Source organism: Lactuca sativa, chromosome 8, assembly GCF_002870075.4.
Source record: "Lactuca sativa cultivar Salinas chromosome 8, Lsat_Salinas_v11, whole genome shotgun sequence".
In the NCBI taxonomy this organism is placed as follows: domain Eukaryota; kingdom Viridiplantae; phylum Streptophyta; class Magnoliopsida; order Asterales; family Asteraceae; genus Lactuca; species Lactuca sativa.
Window position 1 is genome coordinate 80,024,225 of NC_056630.2, and position 15,482 is coordinate 80,039,706.

A 15,482-nucleotide genomic window follows, 5' to 3' on the forward strand; every position below is an offset into this window, starting at 1 on the left:
GGTTCTAACTTTGTAAACATGCACAACATAAATCACATAGAAATAATCCAGTACAACACATATCATATATAGCATACAAATACTCTGTAATATAACTCTGGTTACTGTAACACCGTAAATTTCAAGACAAAATTTTCATTTAAAATAATCATTTTAATCTTAGAAAACTTGTTTAAAATCTCATTCATAATTGAATTACAAAACATAGCTTTATTTTCACTTGCATATAAAACCAGGATCCTCCAAAATATGACTCTTTCTCCGGTGTGTACAATCAAGCCGGTGCCGTCACGTGATACTGAAAGAAACCTGAAAACAACATAACACAAAACACTGTAAGCACGAAGCTTAGTGAGTTCCCCAAAATACCACACATATAACACATATAAGCCACTCGAGGCTATAACTCTATGGGTCCGTGCACCCAGCTCTGTGAACCCTCAGGCTCTAACTCTAGGAACCCTTCGGTTCCAACTCTGCAAACAGGCACAACATAAATCACATAGAAATAATGCAGTACAACACATAACATACATAGCATACAAATACTCTGTCACATAACTCTGGTTACCTACTCAAGGTAAAGTATAGTGAGAAGACTCACCTCGCGTGTCTCGATATCTCTCAACCCTGGGAATCCCTCGTGCCCGATTCTCCGAGCTCTAATCCTCCTATAACATCATATGTCCCTAGTTAACACTTTATATCTCTAATGTTGACTATCCCTAAGAAGTCAACACAGGTCCACTCTGGTCAACGGTCAACGGTCAACTTTGACCGGACTCGGCGAGCGCTAGGGCGACTCGGCGAGTCTAGACGTTCTCACCAATTCTCTGAGATCCCCTTTCTACATGTCGAGTATCCCCCCTGACTCGATGAGTTCCTCCTGAAAGAATCGCGGGGCCACCCCGACTCAACTCGCCGAGTCTGAAGAACAACTCGGCGAGTCCTAGTTCGACTCAGGCCACCTGTTAACCCTCTCTAACTCGCCCTGACTCACCGATCCAACCCATAACCCGGACATGACCACTCTAAGGCAATCTTCAAGCTACTCGCCGAGTCTGTTCATCGGACTCGGCGAGTCCATGCTATGCAACCGCTCAAACTGCTTTCTAAGGTCAGATTTGCTCCGAGAATTCATAGGTCTGGTCTTCCTAGACTGGTTCATCACGTAAAGTCCTCATTTCGGTGCTCATAATACACCCCATGACTCATAATTTACATTTTGACCTAAGGCATAAGGATTCCAATCCAAAACCTCCATTGATTCCCGAAAAACTCAGGCATGGGACACTCTGGACTTCCAAGGGTCCCAATATAGGGTTCCAATCGCATGGGGGACTAAGGAAACACTCAATCTATCCACAAAAGGGCTCAATAAACCCTAAATCCATATACACATCAACATAGAAGGGAACAACTCAAAGATATTTCCTGAATAACGTTGCTCTGTGTCCCAAACCCTCAGAATATGGCTTCTCCTGTTGTTCCCTTAACCAAGCCTCCTCCTCCTTGCAAAATAACACTTCCAAGATCAATAATGGTCTTCTACCTTGCTCTAGATGCTCACAATCGAATTAGGGTTTCTCTCAAAGGACTAGGGTGAACAATGACGGCCATAAGGCCCCTTATATATGTCCCAAACCTGGACGGTTAGGGTTTCGCTAAACAACGCGGACTCGCCGAGTCCATATCCGGACTCGCCGAGTCCAGTCGCGAACCCGCGACCAGATCCGCGATCCTACTTGGCGAGTCTGAGCTCCAACTCGCCGAGTCCCCTCTTAAAACACCCAAAATCATAAATATAACAATACTTGGAATTCCGGGCTGTTACAACTCTCCCCCACTAGGACTAGACTTCGCCCTCGAAGTCTCACTCTGAAAATAGCTCTGGATGCTGCTCCCGCATCTCACGCTCCGGCTCCCAGGTCATTTCCGATCCCTTCCGGTGCTGCCACTGAACTAACACTAGAGGTATCTCCCTTATTCCTCAGAACCTTGATCTTCCGATCTCTGATGGCCACTGGTCTCTCGACATAATTCAGGATCGCATCCACCTGAATGTCCTCTAATGGAACTACTGCCGTCTCATCAGCTATACATTTTCTCAATTGCGACACATGAAAAGTGTCGTGGATCTGTCTCAATTCCGTTGGCAACTCCAAATGGTAGGCCACCCGTCCTACCCTCGCAATCACACGACAAGGACCAATATACCGGGGCCCCGACTTGCCCCTCTTCCTGAATCAAATCACTCCTTTCCAAGGAGAGACCTTCAGGAGTACGAAGTCGCCGACCTGAAACTCAAGCTCGGACCGGCGTCTGTCTGCATAACTTTTCTGTCGGCTCTAGGCGGTCAATAACCTCTGTCTAACCTGCTGAATCTGCTCTGTCGACTAAAGCACGATCTTTGTACTGCCCATCACTCTCTGTAACCGAGAATTACCCAAGATGCAACTCTGCTCTAAATCTCAACGATCACTCGACCCATAAGGGTTAGGAAACCATGAACCACCGGATCCCCGATCCAAAGCCCACTTTATCCATTCCGGAACGACTGAGAGACCCATTCTCACTCTCAGAGCAACTCTCATGAGTTCTCCTCTTGCAATCACATACACATGCTAGACTAGCCCCAACACCCACAGGTTGGAAGACCCGATACACTGATGATATCCTCAAACATCCCCCCCCCCAAAGATGAACCACTGATACATACCCAATACCCTGATCAGAATCACACTGAGAGTCCAGGATTCTCTCCCTGGATCCCTTCCGAGCCTCCTGACTCTACACCCGCGGAATCCATTCCGCGTCCTCAGCAGACATCTCATCATGATGTCATTCCATACCACTGTAACAGACACATCGTTTAACCCTCATACTCTAAATCATCCATTCGCACTACTACCTTCACTTCCGTGAACCAACACTTTCCCCCCTTTTGGGGTTACATACCTTTCTCTTCCCTTACCTAGGGAAATCCACTTGACAACCTTGCCACTACTCCATGTATCGCACATGCTCTGGATCTACTCGCAAGGACTCTCGGGTCCATGCATTACCTCTCCTCAGCAAATGAGGGTCCGACACCACCTCCTATACAACAGCTCAAAGGGCGGCATACCAATGCACTAATGATGGCTGTTGATATAGGACAACTAAACCAGGGATAATTACGTGCCGCAGCTTCCTCCGAAATCTAATACACATGTCCGAAGCATGACTTCGAGCGTCTGAATCGCTCACTCGCTCTGGAGTGTCCTCAGACAACCTCATGATAAGCTCTAGCTCATTTCTCATATCCCTCTTCGAGACTGAGCACTAGGTTAGCTTTTGACTCCACAGCCGAGCCTCCAAAGGTCACCCATAACATGATCCAAACATCTCACTAACCTTTTCCCCGTGACCACTCTCCTTGCCCAGTGACACGCAAGTCACGAAATCCTCTTTTCCTCATGCGAGAAGAATACGATCCAATCGAGGATCGTCTCAGCTCTGATCTCCGGTTTCTGCTGCGCATATCCCTTGCGCATCTCACCGCATCTCCCGACAGAGACGGAGACCCCCGTCTCGCCCCCGATTCAACATCCAGGCTCCAAAGACTCAATACTAGGGCTACTCAAACCCAAAACTCTTCCACATCACACACTGCTCGGAAAACATTCCAACATCACATTCTCTTGCCATCTAGTGAGTACTGCGACTCCACGCAGTATCACAACACCCTCTGAATAGTGAGTACTACGGCTCCCCGCAGTATCACAACACCCTCGGACTAGTGAGTACTACGGCTCCCCGCAGTATCACACACCCTCTGACTAGTGAGTACTGCGACTCCCCGCAGTATCACAACACCCTCTGACTCCACTAGCTCGTGCTCCGCAGTCTATCATCAGTGGCTACCCATACTCAACTCGAATATCCATCACAGACTCTGGAGGCAATCAACATAACAAATACCCACCTTTGCGAAAATCCACTCTCTCAAATAATCTCCCTGGATGCCCATACTCGAAGGGCTCCCACTAGATCCATAGATACTTGATATACCACAAGTCGATTCAATTCAAGATTCACGAGTAACTCCGAAATAAAGATATCGTACCCGGATATCTCAGAATACCCCAACAGAACATCACAAGATCCTGCCACAACCACTGATCTCCTGCCCCAAGCATCATATATACACAATAATATATTTCCTCTGAACCCCAAAATTAGATCTGCATTTTCCAAATTGCAATCTCGGTGTATCCAATTTCTCAATTGGAATACAAGAAAACGCTAACGCTACTAAATACGCTGATAATTCTCCGAACCCATTTTCCACCGCTCAAAATCCAAACAAGGATACACATACCGACCCGGGAGTTGGCTGCCTAATCATTCTCTATCTACTTGCAACAACACCAAACACCTGTCGTGGAGACATTCATCCTTCTCATTAAGTACTTCTCGCATTAACTCACTCTGACCCCTTTCCTCGATCACCGACATCTCTGGTCTCATGATTTCTTACAGCATATCTCTATTCTCTTCTTATAACTACTCTTGACAAATCTCTGCTTTCTTACATACTGCACCCGGTTCTCCCCCACTTAGGGTTCGAACCATCACCAATTAGCACACAACCAACCCACAACTATTTTTCACCAGCGAAATCGCACCTGCCCCAGGAAAGTGCTACACAACGCCCGATAATTCCCCCTTAAGGAAATCAATCAACCCCCTATACTCTGAACCTCTGATGAACTCCTCAAGAACTTCTCATCACGACTGCCTCTAGTCGTTCCAAATCTCATACCAATCTAGCACTAAGCATCTCCACTGCTCAATAACATCCCTGGCTCATAGACTGAATCGCAAAATCATCGTACCTCTCACCTCAACTCATCAACCAATGCTCCAACACCGGAATTGTCCCAAGGACAGGGACCCACTCCCAACATAGATGAAAACTCTCTGCACTGCAAAACTCGACTGAACTCCCCACTGATACCACTACAACACATCCTACTATTCTCAAATAGGTGTGGTGTGGTCCTTGACTACCTCAGTCCCAACTGACTGTCTGCTCATGATAAGTCACTGCCTCGCGACACACATGCTACCTGATACTCTGGGAGAAATCATCACCGATAACGACCTGCAGGGTTTACCCCCAAACCCAAAACTAAAACATCAGGCCTCTCGTGTCTTGCACACGAACATAAATAGCACCACCCACATAGAAGGTGAACTCTCCTCTATCGACTGATTGCTCAACTCAGACCGAAATTCTCCTCTCCCTCTAACTCCTTACCAAAATACTCTGATAGGCACTCGACTTCCCTCTCGAGGGACGCCTATTCAAACTCAATCATGGTCTACAGGCCTAAAACCCATAGCGTCCAATCTCTACCTCATCAATCATGACCGGATAACAAGATAATCACAAGCATCATTCACTACGAACCATGGTACTCATCCCATGACATCCCTTCTCAATATGCTCCGGTGTATGGTACCCGAACCATAGCATCACTCCTCAATCTGCTCCGATGTATGGGACTCAACCATAACATCACTCCTCAATCTACTCCGATGTATGGTACTCGAACCATAACATCACTCCTCAATCTGCTCCGATGTATGGTACTCGAACCATAACATCACTCCTCAATACGCTTATTAGAATCTTTAGAATACTCCCTGTATCAAGTATGGGTCCTCTGCTTTCAGTAGTACGGGCCCATACTACCTGCCACATCTACCCATACTTTCCGCACGGACTATCCCGGAGCTCCTAAGTAGCTACTTGACCTTCTAGTTCACCAATTCTGTCGCGCGCTCGCTCCCTAGCGAAATTCTCTATCCTGCCAGTGCACTCATCTAGCTAAGGTTACTCCCTAGGCTCTTCCCAGATTCCCACACTTCTCTGCCATCAACTGCTGAAGAGCTCCTAATGATGCCAGCCATCTACCTCCTGAATATCGTAATATTCGCTTGGTAGCTGACTCCCATCATCGAGAGTTCCACAAGGCACGAAGCAAGCAGCATTCGAGCATCGAAGAATATATATGACTCGCTCTGGGTGATAACTCCGCTTGCTCTGCTCCTCCTCGGAAGTACCACCGAACTCCGCAACTCTTCCCCTCGCGGGCTCTAACTAATCTTTCTCCAAGGACCACAGTACTCATCTTGGTATCTCCCCTAGATTACTCCTCTACTCCAATCCCTTAAAGGATTCCAATCAAATATCCTCACTCATCACATACTCAAAAGCACATCGCATATCACAGAAATTCCTAGGCTAAGGCATCACAAATCAGGCCACTCTAGTCCTAATATATGGAATACCTAGCCTGTCTCTAGCATGCAATAATATCTCATAAAGTGCATCATAAATATCTCATAACACAAAAGTAAGGGTATTTTGGGAAATCACCGTTCGGGCTCTGGCTGATTGTACACACTGCTCTTTATCGTTTTCTCTTTGAACTCTTATTCGCTTTAGAAAATTATTTCTTTGAAAATTTTTCTTACTTCCTCAGTTTGAGTCCAGATTTACCCGAAGGCGCATCCGAATCCCTCAAACCAAGGCTCTGATACCAACTTGTAACACCGTAAATTTCAAGACAAAATTTTCATTTAAAATAATCATTTTAATCTTAGAACACTTGTAACAGCCCAAAATCTCAAGTATTGCTAAATTGCATTTTAGGGTGTTTTAAAGGGGGGGACTCGGCGAGTTGGAGCCGGACTCGCCGAGTAGGGTCGCAGATTTGATCGAGGGATCGCGATTGGACTCGACGAGTCCAGGTATGGACTCGGCGAGTCGACGCTGTTCAGTGGAAAACCCTAGCCGTTCGGTTTGGGAAGTATTTAAGGGATCTTATGCCTCCATTGTTCGCCTTTTGGCCGACTGAGAAGGAGCCTTAATCGTTGTGGACGTCTAGGGCAGGAGAGGGAGCTTTTAGAACCTTGAAGAATTTGTTAAGCAAGAAGAAGAAGAGTTTTGGCCAAAGGAATATCAAGAGGATTGAGTTCTGAGGTTTGGAGACACAGAGAGGGTGTTATTCAGGTAATATTTCGAATTATCCTCTGCTATGTTGATGTGTTATGGAATTAGGGTTTATGAAACCCATTTGGTGATTTGGTGGATTATTATGTTGTTATACATAAGTTTATACCCAAGTAATTGGATGATTAAAGGTCCAGGAAGTCCCATATATATATATATATATATATATATATATATATATATATATATATATATATATATATATATATATATATATTTCGGAATCATGCGAATTACAGGAGGCAGTTGATTGACTGCATGGCGAGGACTCGCCGAGTCCAATGATCAGACTCGGCGAGTAGCTTGAAGATTCACTAGGACTCGCCGAGTTGTTCTTCAGACTCGGCGAGTAGCTTGAAGACTTACTGGAACTCGTCGAGTCGTTCTTCAGACTCGGCGAGTGGTGTCAGGATGCTTATACTCGTCGAGTTACCCTTTGTACTCGACGAGTCCGGTCTAGATGGACTGTTGACCAGAGTTGACTGGTGTGATTTCTTAGGGTCAGTTTACGTGGAAGATAGAAGTAGTAAAAAGAGATATATGATGTTACAGGGAGCTTGTAGCTCGGAGGATCAAGTGTAAGGAATTTCAGGAGTTGCTATCTTCCAGTGATCGCGAGGTGAGTCTTCTCACTATACCTCACCCGGAAGGGTTTGATTGTGTGACCGGAAGGTCAAGTATGTTGTGTGTTATGTTTATATGCTATGAATGGAAAGTTAGCTGCTATGTGTGATATACATGCTTATATATGGGCCGGAAGGCAAGGCATTATGTGACAGAAAGGTCAGGTATGATATGTGATATATGTGCTTTATGTGTTAGAGTATTTGTATTATGTGTTATATATGTGTACGGGCCGGAAGGCGATTATCATGTGGATCGAAAGATCCGGGCCGGAAGGCGATATTATGTGGGTCGAAAGATCCGGGCCGGAAGGCGATATTATGTGGGTCGAAAGATCCGGGCCGGAAGGCAATGTTATGTGGACCAAACGGTCCGGGCCGGATGGCGTATGTGCGTAAGGTATATTGGGGAACTCACTAAGCTTCGTGCTTACGTTGTTTATGTTACGTTGTTTCAGGTTCTTACAGTAACGCGGGTTGGCAACGGTTCGATTGTACACACCGAAGAAAGAGTTGAGTTTTGGAGGATCCTGGTCTTCTTTCATAACGAAAATGAAACTACGTTTTGTAATTTGAATGTGAATAAGATTTTAAATAAGTGTTTTTAATATTAAATTGATTATTTAAATGAAAATTTTATTTTTTTGGAAATCTGGGTGTTACAACACTTGTTTAAAATCTCATTCATAATTGAATTACAAAACATAGCTTCATTTTCACTTGCATATAAAACCAGGATCCTCCAAAATATAACTATTTCTCCGGTGTGTATAATCAAGCCGGTGCCGTCCCGTGATACTGAAAGAAACCTGAAAACAACATAACACAAAACACTGTAAGCATGAAGCTTAGTGAGTTCCCCAAAATACCACACATATAACACATATAAGCCAGTCGAGGCTATAACTCTATGGGTCCATGCACCCAACTCTGTGAACCCTCAGGTTCTAACTTTAGGAACCCTTCGGTTCCAACTCTGCAAACAGGCACAACATAAATCACATAGAAATAATGCAGTACAACACATAACATACATAGCATACAAATACTCTGTCACATAACTCTGGTTACCTACTCAAGGTAAAGTATAGTGAGAAGACTCACCTCGCGTGTCTCGATATCTCTCAACCCTGGGAATCCCTCGTGCCCGATTCTCCGAGCTCTAATCCTCCTATAACATCATATGTCCCTAGTTAACACTTTATATCTCTAATGTTGACTATCCCTAAGAAGTCAACACAGGTCCACTCTGGTCAACGGTCAACGGTCAACGGTCAACTTTGACCGGACTTGGCGAGCGCTAGGGCGACTCGGCGAGTCTAGACGTTCTCACCAATTCTCTGAGATCCCCTTTCTACATGTCGAGTATCCCCCCTGACTCGACGAGTTCCTCCTGAAAGAATCGCGGGGCCACCTCGACTCAACTCGCCGAGTCCCAGTTCGACTCAGGCCACCTGTTAACCCTCTCTAACTCGCCCTGACTCACCGATCCAACCCATAACCCGGACAGGACCACTCTAAGGCAATCTTCAAGCTACTCGCCGAGTCTGTTCATCGGACTCGGCGAGTCCATGCCATGCAACCGCTCAAACTGCTTTCTAAGGTCAGATCTGCTCCGACAATTCATAGGTCTGGCCTTCCTAGACTGGTTCATCACGTAAAGTCCTCATTTCGGTGCTCATAATACACCCCATGACTCATAATTTACATTTTGACCTAAGGCATAAGGATTCCAATCCAAAACCTCCATTGATTCCCGAAAAACTCAAGCATGGGACACTCTGGACTTCCAAGGGTCCCAATATAGGGTTCCAATCGCATGGGGGACTAAGGAAACACTCAATCTATCCACAAAAGGGCTCAATAAACCCTAAATCCATATACACATCAACATAGAAGGGAACAACTCGAAAATATTACCTGAATAACGTTGCTCTGTGTCCCCAACCCTCAGAATATGGCTTCTCCTGTTGTTCCCTTAACCAAGCCTCCTCCTCCTTGCAAAATAACACTTCCAAGATCAATAATGGTCTTCTACCTTGCTCCAGATGCTCACAATCGAATTAGGGTTTCTCTCAAAGGACTAGGGTGAACAATGACGGCCATAAGGCCCCTTATATATGTCCCAAACCTGGACGGTTAGGGTTTCGCTAAACAGCGCGGACTCGCCGAGTCCATATCCGGACTCGCCGAGTCTAGTCGCGAACCCGCGACCAGATCCGCGATCCTACTCGGCGAGTCTGAGCTCCAACTCGCCGTGTCCCTCTTAAAACACCCAAAATCATAAATATAACAATACCTGGAATTTCGGGCTGTTACAGTTACCTACTCAAGGTAAAGTATAGTGAGAAGACTCACCTGGAAAGCAGGAAGCAGATATGCTCACGCTTGCATCTAGAACTCGCCACCATCTATCACATAAGGCAAAAGCTCTCATGAACATATCTCTCGAGACTAGACTCAATCCTCTCTTGGCACCCTCTTAAAGGTAAAAGACCATTTTACCCCCTTCTTGGTCCAAAGGCCACATTGCTGACCAAACCCTAAAAGTCAACAAAAGTCAACAGTCAAACTTTGACCCAACTCACCGAGTCCCTCCCTATGCTCGACGAGTCATACCAGACAGGAATCGCGGGGCCACCCCGACTCAACTCGCCGAGTCTCAAGAACAACTCGGCGAGTACCGCCTTGAACTCCAGTCCTCTAACCCTCTCCTGACTCATTGAGTCATCCCCCAACTCAGCAAGTCTATTCACTGAGCAATTTACGTGAAACCCTAACCCTACTCGCCGAGTCTCAAGAACAACTCGGCGAGTTCATGCCATGCACAAACTCTACTGACCTCCTGAGGTCAAATCTGTTTCCCCAAACCATAGATCTGACCTCCCCAAGCATGAATGTCACGTAAAGTTCGAAACTTGATGCTTGTATAACCACAACAAGGCATCAAAAGGAGATTTAGTACCAAAAATGGAAACCTAAGGCCAATAACCCCAAAGTGGTCCATAAAGCTCCAAGGGTCAAGGTCTCTGGACCTCTTTGAGTCCAGATCCAAGGCACAAACTCGAAGAGGGACCATTTGCACCACATAATCACTCTCCAAAGGGGTTAGAAAACCCTAAATCTAATAATCAACACCAAAACTGAAGGAGGTTCGAACCATTACCTCAAAATGATGTCTCTGAACTCTGGAACTGCTTGAATCGCACCTCCTCTTTGCTTTTGTCACCTTCTTCTTGCTAAATCAAGGGTTCAAGGATCAAAAAGTGACTTCTTCTCCCTCACAACGATTTGGCTCACTTAGGGTTATCTCAAGGGACTGGTAGCCGCAATGGGAGGCTATAAGTGCCCTTAAATAGGCTCTAAACCCGGGGGATTAGGGTTTCATTAAACAGCGTGGACTCGCCGAGTCCACTAATGGACCCGCTGAGTCCGGACGTGAAACCGGATGAACATCCGCGACCCTACTCGACGAGTCTTGGCTCCAAATCGCCGAGTTCCTCCCCAAACTCCAAAATAATTAAATAAAATGATATACCTGGGAAATCAGGATGTTACAATTCTCCCCCACTAGAATCAGACTTTGCCCTCGAATTCTCACTCTGGAAACAACTCCGGATGCTGGTCACGCATCTCGCGCTCCGGCTCCCAAGTAAGCTCTGACCCCTTTCGGTGTTGCCACTGGACCTGCACCAGAGGCACCTCTTTGTTCCTCAAAACCTTGATCTTTCGATCCCGAATAGCCACCGGTCTCTCAACGTAGTTCAGGCCCACATGCAGCTGAATATCCTTTAATGGCACTACTGCCGACTCCTCGGCTATACACTTTTGCAGCTGCGACACATGGAAAGTGTCATGGATCTGACCTTGCTCTACAGGTAGCTCCAACCGGTAGGCAACCCTGCCTAACCTCGCGATCACCTGAAAAGGAACGATATATTGGGGTCCCAACTTGCCCCTCTTCCTGAATCAGATCACTCCTTTCCAAGGAGAGATGTTCAGGAGTACAATGTTACCGACCAAAAATTCGAGCTCGGACCGACGCCTGTCCGCATAACTCTTCTGGCGACTCTGAGCGGTCAACAACCTCTGCCTGACCTGTTGTATCTACTCCGACGTCTGAAGCACGATCTCTATACTTCCCATCACACGTTGCTCTACCTCTCCCCAGCAAATGGGGTCCGATACCCCCTTCCCTACAACAGCTCAAAGGGTGGCATACTGATGCACTAATGATGGCTGTTGTTGTAGGAAAACTCTACCAGGGGAAAATACAGGCCACAATTTCCCCCCGAAATCTAATACACATGCCCGAAGCATATCCTCGAGCGTCTGAATCGTTCGCTCGCTCTGAAGTGTCCACAGACATCACCATGGTAAACTCTAGCTCATTTCTCATATTCATCTTCGATACCGAGCACCAGGTCAGCTTTTGGCCCCACAGCTGAACCCCCAAAGGTCACACATAACATGATCCAAAATATCTCACTAACTTCCTCCCCGTGATCACTATCACAGCCCAGTGACACGCAAGTCACGAAATTCCCTTTACCTCATAAAAAAACAATCCAATCGAAGATTGACTCAGCTCTAACCTCTGGCGTCTTATGCGCATATTCTCCCGCGCGCCTCGCTGACCCTCCCGACAGAGACGGAGACCCCAGTCTCGCCCCGGTTTAACCACTAGGCTCCAAAAACTCAACACTAGGCCTACTCAAGCCTAAAACTCTTCTGCATCATGCACTTATTGGAAAACACTCCATCATCACACTCTCTTGCCGTCTAGTGGGTACTATGGCTTCCCGCAACATTACGATAGCCTCTGACTAGTGAGTACTACGGCTCCCCGTAGTATCACAACGCCAACTAACTAGCGAGTACGACGGCTCCCCGTAGTACCACGACTCCCTCCCTCTGACTTGTGAGTACTACGGCTCCCCGTAGCATCACAACACCATCTGACTGGCGAATACTACGGCTCCCCGTAGCATCACGATTCTCTCTCTCTCTCTCTCTCTCTCTGACTTGTGTGTACTACGGCTCCCCGTAGCATCACAACACCCTCTGACTAGCAAATATTACGGCTCCCCGTAGCTTCACCCTATACTCTCATTCTCATTACAACGCCACACTATGTTCACTAACTCATGCACCAAAGACTATCATAGATAGTTACACACACACACTTGCCCCGATATGCATTACAGACTCTGGCGGCAACCGCCATAACACAGAACCTACCTCTGCGGAGATCCACTTCCTTAAATAATCCCTCTTGATGACAATACATGAAGGGCTCTCACTGGAACCGTGGATACATGATACATCACTAGTAATCTTAAACCCAAGACTCTAAATAACTCCGAAATCGGGACGCTATACGCGGAAACCACGAAACACCCTAACAGAGCATCACAATGTCCTGCCTGTACCACTGATTCCCTTACTCCAGCACCATACACATACAACAATACATTTGCTCTGAATCCCATAATAATTTCCTATTTCACTCAATGCGAAACTTCAGTGCATCCAAACACTCAATTGGAATACAAGGAAGTCGATAACTCTTCAGAACACACTGATGATCCTCCGAAACCCTTACCACTACTGCTCAAAATCCAAGAAAGAATACACATCCCAGCCCGGGAGTTGGCTACTCGACAATCTTCTACCCATATTTCAACCCAGAAGTTCTCAACTGCCCATACCATCATTACGAGTCTTCCACTTGAAACAACTCTGACCACCACCAGATTCCTGACCAATGACCACCTGCCGTGGGGATACCCATCCTTCTCTCAGACATATACCACATGCATTATTTCGCCCTACACCTTTCCTTGATCACCAATGACCCTGATCTCATGAATTCAAGCCGCAAGTTTCTTTATCCAACCCCTAACCGCTCTTGCACAAATCTCTGGTTCTCTCAATAAACCACCCGGTTCTCCCCCACTTAGGGTTCGAACCATCACTATCTGACACATCAACAACCTCACAAACTATTTTCACCAGCAATAACGCACCTGCCCCTGGAAAGTGTTATGCAACGCCTGATAATCCCCTTTAAGGAAATCAATCGATCTCATAACTCTGAACCTCAGATGAAATCCTCAAGAACTTCTCGTCACGACTGCCTCTAGTCGTTCCAAGTCTCGTACCAATCCAATACCAAACAAGTCAACTGTCTAATAACATCACTGACTCATAGACTGGACCACGAAATCATCATACTCCCCCACCTCGACTCATCAACCGACGTTCCAACACATGGATCATCCCCAGAACAGGGACCCACTCCCATATTCAATACCCAACATAGATAGAAAAACCACTGCACTGATTAACTCGACTGGACTCCCCACTGATACCTCTACAATACGCCCTACTGTACTCAAATATGTGTAACATGGTCCTCGACTATCTCAGTCCCAACTGACTATCTGCTCATGGTAAATCACTGTCTCGCGGCACACATGCTACCTGATACTCTGATGGAAAATCATCATCAATGACAACCTGCAGGGTTTACCCCCAAACCCAAAACCATCATGCCTCTCATGTTTCGCACATGAACATAAATAGCACCACCCAGGTCATAGAAGGTGTCATCTCCTCTATCGACTGATTGCTCAACTCAGACCGAAATTCTCCCCTCCCTCTAACTCCTTACCAAAATACTATGAAAGGCTCTCGACCTCCCTCTCAAGGGACGCCTCTTCGAACTCAATCATGGCCCACTGGCCTAAAACCCATAGCATCCAATCTCTACTTCATCAATCATGACTGGATAACTGGAGAACCATAAGCATCATTCACTACGAACCATGGTACTCATCCCATGACATCTCTTCTCAATATGCTCTGGTGTATGGTACCCGAACCATAGCATCACTCCTCCATCTGCTCCAATGTATGGTACTCGAACCATAACATCATTCCTTCATCCGCTCCGATGTATGGTACTTGAACCATAAATTCACTCCTCGATCCGCCCCGATGTATGGTACTCAAACCATAACTTCACTCCTCAATCTGCTCCGATGTATGGTACTCGAACCATAACATCACTCCTCAATCCACTCCGATGTATGGTACTCGAACCATAACATCACTCCTCAATCTGCTCCGATGTATGGTACTCGAACCATAACATCACTCCTCAATTCGCTCTGATGTATGGTACTCGAACCATAACATCACTCCTCAATCTACTCCGATGTATGGCACTCGAACCATAACATCACTCCTCAATCCGCTCCGATTTATGGTACTCGAACCATAACATCACTCCTCAATCTGCTCCGATGTATGGTACTCGAACCATGACATCACTCCTCAATCTGCTCATTAGAACCTTCAGAATACTCCCTGTATCAAGTATGGGTCCTTTGCTTTCAGTAGTATGGGCCCATACTACCTGCCACATCTACCCATACTTCCCACACGGACTATCCCAGAGCTCCTAAGTAGCTGCTCGACCTTCTCATTCACCATTTCCGTCGCGCGCGCTCGCTCTCCAGCGAAATTCTCTACTCTGCCAGCGCACTCATCTGGCTAAGGTTACTCCCTAGGCTCTTCCTATATTCCCACACTTCTCTGCCATCAGCTGCTGAAGAGCTCCTAATGATGCCAGCCATCTACCTCCTGAATATCTTCATATTCGCTTGGTAGCTGTCTCCCATCATCGAGAGTTCCACAAAGCACGAAGCAAGCAGCATTCGAGCATCGAATAATATATATGAGTCACTCTGGATGATAACTCCGCTTGCTCTGCTCATCCTCGAAAG